At 31.5% G+C, this 6,168-nt stretch overlaps 1 long non-coding RNA gene across 1 annotated transcript; it reads left to right on the top strand.

Annotated features, from left to right (window-relative positions):
- Positions 1-250: 250 nt before the first annotated feature.
- On the top strand, positions 251-3,305 carry LOC132636510 (uncharacterized). The gene is made up of 3 exons (XR_009581297.1): positions 251-475; positions 1,490-1,967; positions 3,032-3,305. It is a non-coding gene; the product is annotated as an uncharacterized LOC132636510 (long non-coding RNA).
- The last annotated feature ends 2,863 nt before the right edge of the window (positions 3,306-6,168 follow it).

Here is a 6,168-nt window from a genome sequence, read left to right as displayed (position 1 = left end):
TGGTTGGTTTTCATAAATCGATTATGGATTTGGTTGGCGACTGTTTAGTATTTTTATCATTAATAGCGTTGTTGGACCTGCACTTATTTTCTTTTAGTGCTTTCATAAATGATTAAGGGTATGATATATGGTTCACCTGGCGGGTGGTGTTTGCTGGGTGCAATTACGTCTAGCGGGTATTTTGGGACGTGACACAACCATTGCAAATTTCCAAGAATACAAGTAGACCAGTATAAAAGCACAAAGTTTGGTTCTCCTTTTTCCAGTGACAGTGCAGTACCTTTTTTTCTATTAGTCATCCTATTTTCTGAGGTAAGAGCAAAGGGGAAAAAAATGGGAATATGGGACTTCGTTTGTTCCGGTGTGCAGATGCTTGGTCAGTGTGTGCCCGATGAGGAAGGCAGGGATACGATGATCAAGTTCCTTAAAATTGCTTCCTTTTTTGCCGCTAAAGAAGCAGCCAACAACATTTCTGGTAATTTGCTCCCTTCTCATTTAGAAAAATGTACATGCGCTCAATTTAATATCGAATTAGGGGCAGATTAACGAAATTTGAGTTAATAAATCAGTTTCTTTTTCTTTCAAATCACCTCTGATGAACATCGACCTTTTTTCCCTTTTGTTCTCTGGCTCTGTTTTCACTTACAAAAATGATTGCTGGGCAAATTTTCAAAAATATACCGCTTTTGAAAATATTTACATCATGTATCCCGATATACAATATTATACCTCAGGAAAAGCATTATACATAATGTATCAATCTTGTATAAAGTGTATATTATTGTATAAAAGATGTTTATATACAAATATGGGCTAAATTTGGTATTTATATCCAAAGTATGGGCTACGTGGCGTAAATATTTTCAAAGATAGACATACAGCGTAATTTTTTATTTTTTTATTTTTTATCATTACATAATTCATAAGTGAAACTAAGAGTTACCCCCCCCCCCCCCACCCCAAGACCCCAAAGAAAAAGGAGACGGAACTTGAGTACCATGGTCAGAACATATGATTTTCAGTGTAAAATTGGATATGCGTCATTTAACTTTTAGAGATACAAAATATATATTCAGATTTTACCCAAAAACTAGTCTGAGTCATAGTTATATTTAATAGAAAAGCATTTGAAAAATTTATGATCAAAGAATTCTTTACTACCAAAATAACTAGTGCAGCGTAAGATGAGACAAAATGAAGTACGCGTTTAAGGTAGAAGGTATTCGGTGGAATAATTTAGATGCATGCGAATTGACCTGAACACTGGTATGTGGTAATCATTGTTAATTTGTAGTTTTAACTTAGATTAAAATTTTGAATAATTCACAAAAGATATAATTGCATACACTTGCAAATGAAGTAGTTAAAATCTAAAATGAAATTGGGGAAGTGAACAAATTTGTCGTCATCTAATGAATTATTACCAATAAATCAATGAAATTCTGGAGAAATTAACGTAGTATAATGTAAGCTATATTTTCATGTGCAGGTGTTAGGGCAGTTAACGAAATTTACAATGCAACAGTTCGTGAAATGAACAATGCGTCTAAAAAGAATTAAGGCACGCCGTCCTAAGAGTCTTCATGATGAAGAAATTTATGGGTGCTCGTTTTCTCGATACTTTGTTGGTTCCTGATCACGGACAACCGAATAAAGTTAGTTGATATGTATCTGGCTATCTCATAGATGTTTGTCTTACTGGATTGTTGGTTGTGTATGCTTGTAAGTAGATCTAAGTTACCGCTTTGTCTTGTTTCCGTTGAAAGTTGCATGACGGAAGATAACTTTATATGTATCCAATTTGAACTCCAGTATCGCTTGTAATTATAAGATCTAAGTTATCTCTCTAGTTTGTTTCCTTTGAAGTTACCTCTTTTCTAGTTCCTGATCATCGACAACGGGAGAAAGTGTAAATGATTCTAGTATGTTTCTGGAGAAAGTGGAGAGTATTTTCGAGAGACCTCAAGGTATTTTTTTATTTTTCAGTATTTTATCTGGAGATAATTAGTTTTTATACTATTAAGTCACCATATGGCATGAACAACTTATCCTAGTATTATTTTTAATTCTGATATAACTTAACCTAGATTAGTAAGCAAACAAGGGATAAGAAAGTACTATTTTTTTCCCCAGAACTATTTATATTTGTCCAACATACCAAACGACCTTGACATAATGTTTTGGAATTTTTCCTTACTTTGATTAAGGGTATTTTTATCTATTTTTTTTTTTTAAACTAGAAAATTTGTCCAGGCTTCGCGCATTCATAAAAGAGCCTTTTAATTTATGAAATGATCTTTATTAATACCTACATATTAAATAACGAAGAAATAGACTTTGTAAAAACTAAAAAAAAAAATCAACTGTAATGATCATACCACATCATTAATGACATGACATTATGATTAAATGGAAAACATAACGTGATTATATATATATATATATATATATATATATATATATATATATAACTCACTATCTGTTGGTGAAATATTCATATAAGAAATTAAATTCACCATAATTTGCAACCAAAGAAATTATTCGTACCTTTTCGGGGCGTTAAAAGATAATAGAGTTCAACAAAGAAATGAAAACACAAGTATTGTACCTATAAGAGAAATATTTTTATGGTTCTTTTTCCTTAATGAATCAATAACACAACAACAACATACTCAGTGAAATCTCACAAAGTGGAGTCTGAAGACAAATACATTTTCTGATTTCTAAACTACACAAGCTATTTATCCTTAATTAAAAGTGGAAGTTGTCTTCTGTGGCGAAATCCACCAGCATATTCGGGTAAATTCTTGTATCCTTGTAACACAAATGGACGTGAAAAGAAAAAGAAGAAGAAGAAGAATTAAGCAAATTTTAAAGGCATATCATAATGAAAAAGAAGATAAATAAATTGCATATTTTGAAGAGCAAGTTATGAATTCCTTAGACCATCTTTTTCAAGATCCTATTACTTTAAAAAGCCTACAGCCAAAATTAAAGAAATGCTTTGCTTCTATTCACCCCATGGATGCAGATCTTTTGGGCTTGAAGGCTTACAGTTCTTTCTTGGTATATTGTGCCGGCCGGAGAAATGACATATGTGGACGAAAAGAATACAATGAAGAAATGTATCTGGGCGTCTCATATAAGTTATTACTGGAATGCTGGTAGTTAAATCTAAGTTACCATTTCGATTTGTTTCGTTTGAAATTTCGATTTGTTTCGTTTGAAACTCGCACGACGGGATAGATGCCTATGGGCCAGTAATTTGAACTGCAGTATTCTGAGTATGAATATGCTTATAATTAGATTTATGTTGCCTCTTTGTTTTCCTTTCTTTCAAGCGATAACCCTTGCTTTGCATTGTTTCATCGCTTCAAGCCCCGAAGCTACAACTTTTAATGACACTGGATGTGACGTTGTAGCGCTAGAAGGTTTCAGAGTTGGACGAGGTAGCCGTATAATAATCCCTTAAAACGAGGTCTCAAAGACTTCAATTTCTTAGAATATACAGTTTTGACGTAAAATCACAATTATTGAGTAGTGAAATAAACAGTTTGATCACATATAATGGAAAGGATTAGAAGATTATATTGTTGATGTCAACTAGTTCAGGATTTGAAGTGTCCTTACAATTCAAGTTTAATGTCTTGAAAAGTTAGTTTGTCCTTGAATAAGAAGATAAAGAATGGATAAGAAACATGAAAACCTTGATCAGCCCAAATTTTAGAATTTTTAATGTGGACTGGTTAGCCTTACCAAATAGTTTGATGGTCCTGGGGTTCTATGCCTGATTAGATGTAATTTTTAGTCACATAACTTCAAAAAAGCTACTTCATTGGTTGCCCTTGAAAAGGAATTCCATGAAAGCATGAAAATTGTTAGGAAATCAGAATACCATCAATGGTGATGAAACGAATAGAATCCTTTTATCTTTAATTAAAAGTTCCGAATGTGAACTTTGAAAATAGAGGAACTCAAGGAATAAAATGGTTCTCACTTTATGGATCCTATGTAGCAAGAATATCAGAAAATTGTTTGGGCTACCTACTTTTTGGACTGATATTTATAATTTAGCTGTTGGTTGAAATATAATTGAAAAACAACCACTTCTTAATACAAAAATAAAATTTGAAAAAAAGATATCTTTAGCTAAAGCACAAAAAACTCCTTGAAATTTCATTAGAGTTTGAACTTCATGAATATTTCATGAAGTTTCGTGGAGTTTGGACTATACTACTAAATTCAACTCCATTAAAAAATTGAACCACATATTTCAAACTCCAGGAAAAATATGAACTAAAAAATCTGATATTTTCGTTGAGTTTTAACTATCATAGCTCAAATTTCAAGAAATATTGCTAGAGTTTAAATGTTTGGCAGTTTAAAGCACCATAAAATATTCCTGGATTCTTTGTGATTTAAGTAGGAGTATTTTTATAGAAATTTTATTTTCGCACTAAATTTCAGCTAAATATTGAATAATTTTGAGATAACGATTAAGTATTATTTAGTGATAAGAAAATTAGCTATTTGTTCATTTATTTTGACCAATCTAAATTAATCAATCCAATAAATTTCAATTACCTAATGACTTAAAAAAAGTCTTTTGTTGCCATTTCCAAGAATACAAGGAGGCAAGGACTAAAAGCAAAAGTTGGTTATCCTATACACTTTCCACTTTCCACTTTCCAGTGCAGTAGCTTTTTTCTAGTCTTCCTAGTGTCCGAGGTAAGGAAAAGTCAAAATGGTAACGTGGGACTTAATTATGGAACGACATTTAACGCTTCTTTGTACATGATTTTAAATAATAATTTGAAATCTGGTTGGATTGAATTTGTAATTTTATTTATACATGCAATTTAAATATCTTAAGTTGTATTTTCTCGCAGAAACATGAAAATTGCACAATTTTTGAGAGGCATAATATATATATAAACATGCCTTCAAACTTGGCTTGCAAGTATGCCCTCCATGAACACTTCAACTTACAAAATGATCATCTAGCCACCTCCAATGCCACATCAACATTTTGTGTTTACGCTTTTAACTTTATACAAGTTGAGGTGTCTACATGTACACACTCAAAGTTGAAGGGCTTAGTTGTCAGCTGGGGCTAAATTCGATGGCCTGTTTAAATATTATGTCTTTTTGAAAACTGTCAAAATTTTCCCAGTTCTTATACAATCTTACCAAATAAAGAAATCATAGTTAATAAATAAGGTATCGGAATATACCAAGGGGCTACATTAATAAATTACATATCTCCACATTTTGTTGTATAAATAAATACTTGCGATTAGATGCTATTAACTTTCACATACACATAATTTTATAAAGATCCACTTTAAAAAGATCAATAATAGTAGTAACTCAATATTCTTTAATGTAATCATTCAACATGGTATACGACTGATCTCTTCATGTCGAGCATGAGTCTTTTTTTACAAAATATAAGATGATGAGTCTTTTTTTCACAAAATATAAATTTTTGGGTTAAATTTTACATTTAAAATTTTTAAAATCATGATTTGTAATCCTGAATCCTACTTTTTTAAAGAATTTGAGATGTGAAATCATAAAGTTGAAGTTAAAGTTTATGCAAATTTCATAAACAAACGCTGCTTTAAAATTCCAGTATCATATATCTAGTTGAGGCATTGTTGAATTATTTCTTTGGAAAGGAAAGTTGGTCTCTAGGAAAAAGTAGGATTTTTGTGGAAAATTCAAGAGTATATTAGACAAACTAGACATTGGTCAGCTGACATGGTATTGATGGCCCTTGTCAGTTTATCAGATTGTTCGTTAATGCGTGTCGCCTCAGACCTTCTTGTTGCCTAGTACAGTATTAAAAAAAAAAAATAGACTAGAACAATTTCTCACATGATATTCTTTTGTAGAAACTTTAATATTATGTAATTAAAATTATCAATGGTGAAATGTAAGAGCCTTATAATCAATCCTTTGGTTAATGGTTAGAAGGGGAGACTTTTTACTTCGTTAGATATTGGACATGAATTTAATATGTGATTCGGTATGACGTTAAAAGGCATTACCATCATTGTGAATGAAAGTAAAAAACCTTTAAGATTTAGATTGAATAGGCGTGTGACTTTCAGCTCTTAGCTTACAATTCTAGGCCAGTAGCTGATAAAGTAGCTAAGTTTACAT

This window comes from Lycium barbarum, chromosome 4 (assembly GCF_019175385.1).
Source record: "Lycium barbarum isolate Lr01 chromosome 4, ASM1917538v2, whole genome shotgun sequence".
Classification (NCBI taxonomy): Eukaryota; Viridiplantae; Streptophyta; class Magnoliopsida; order Solanales; family Solanaceae; genus Lycium; species Lycium barbarum.
The sequence above is the reverse complement of the archived record's forward strand: the minus strand, read 5'-3'. Positions and strand labels throughout refer to the sequence as shown.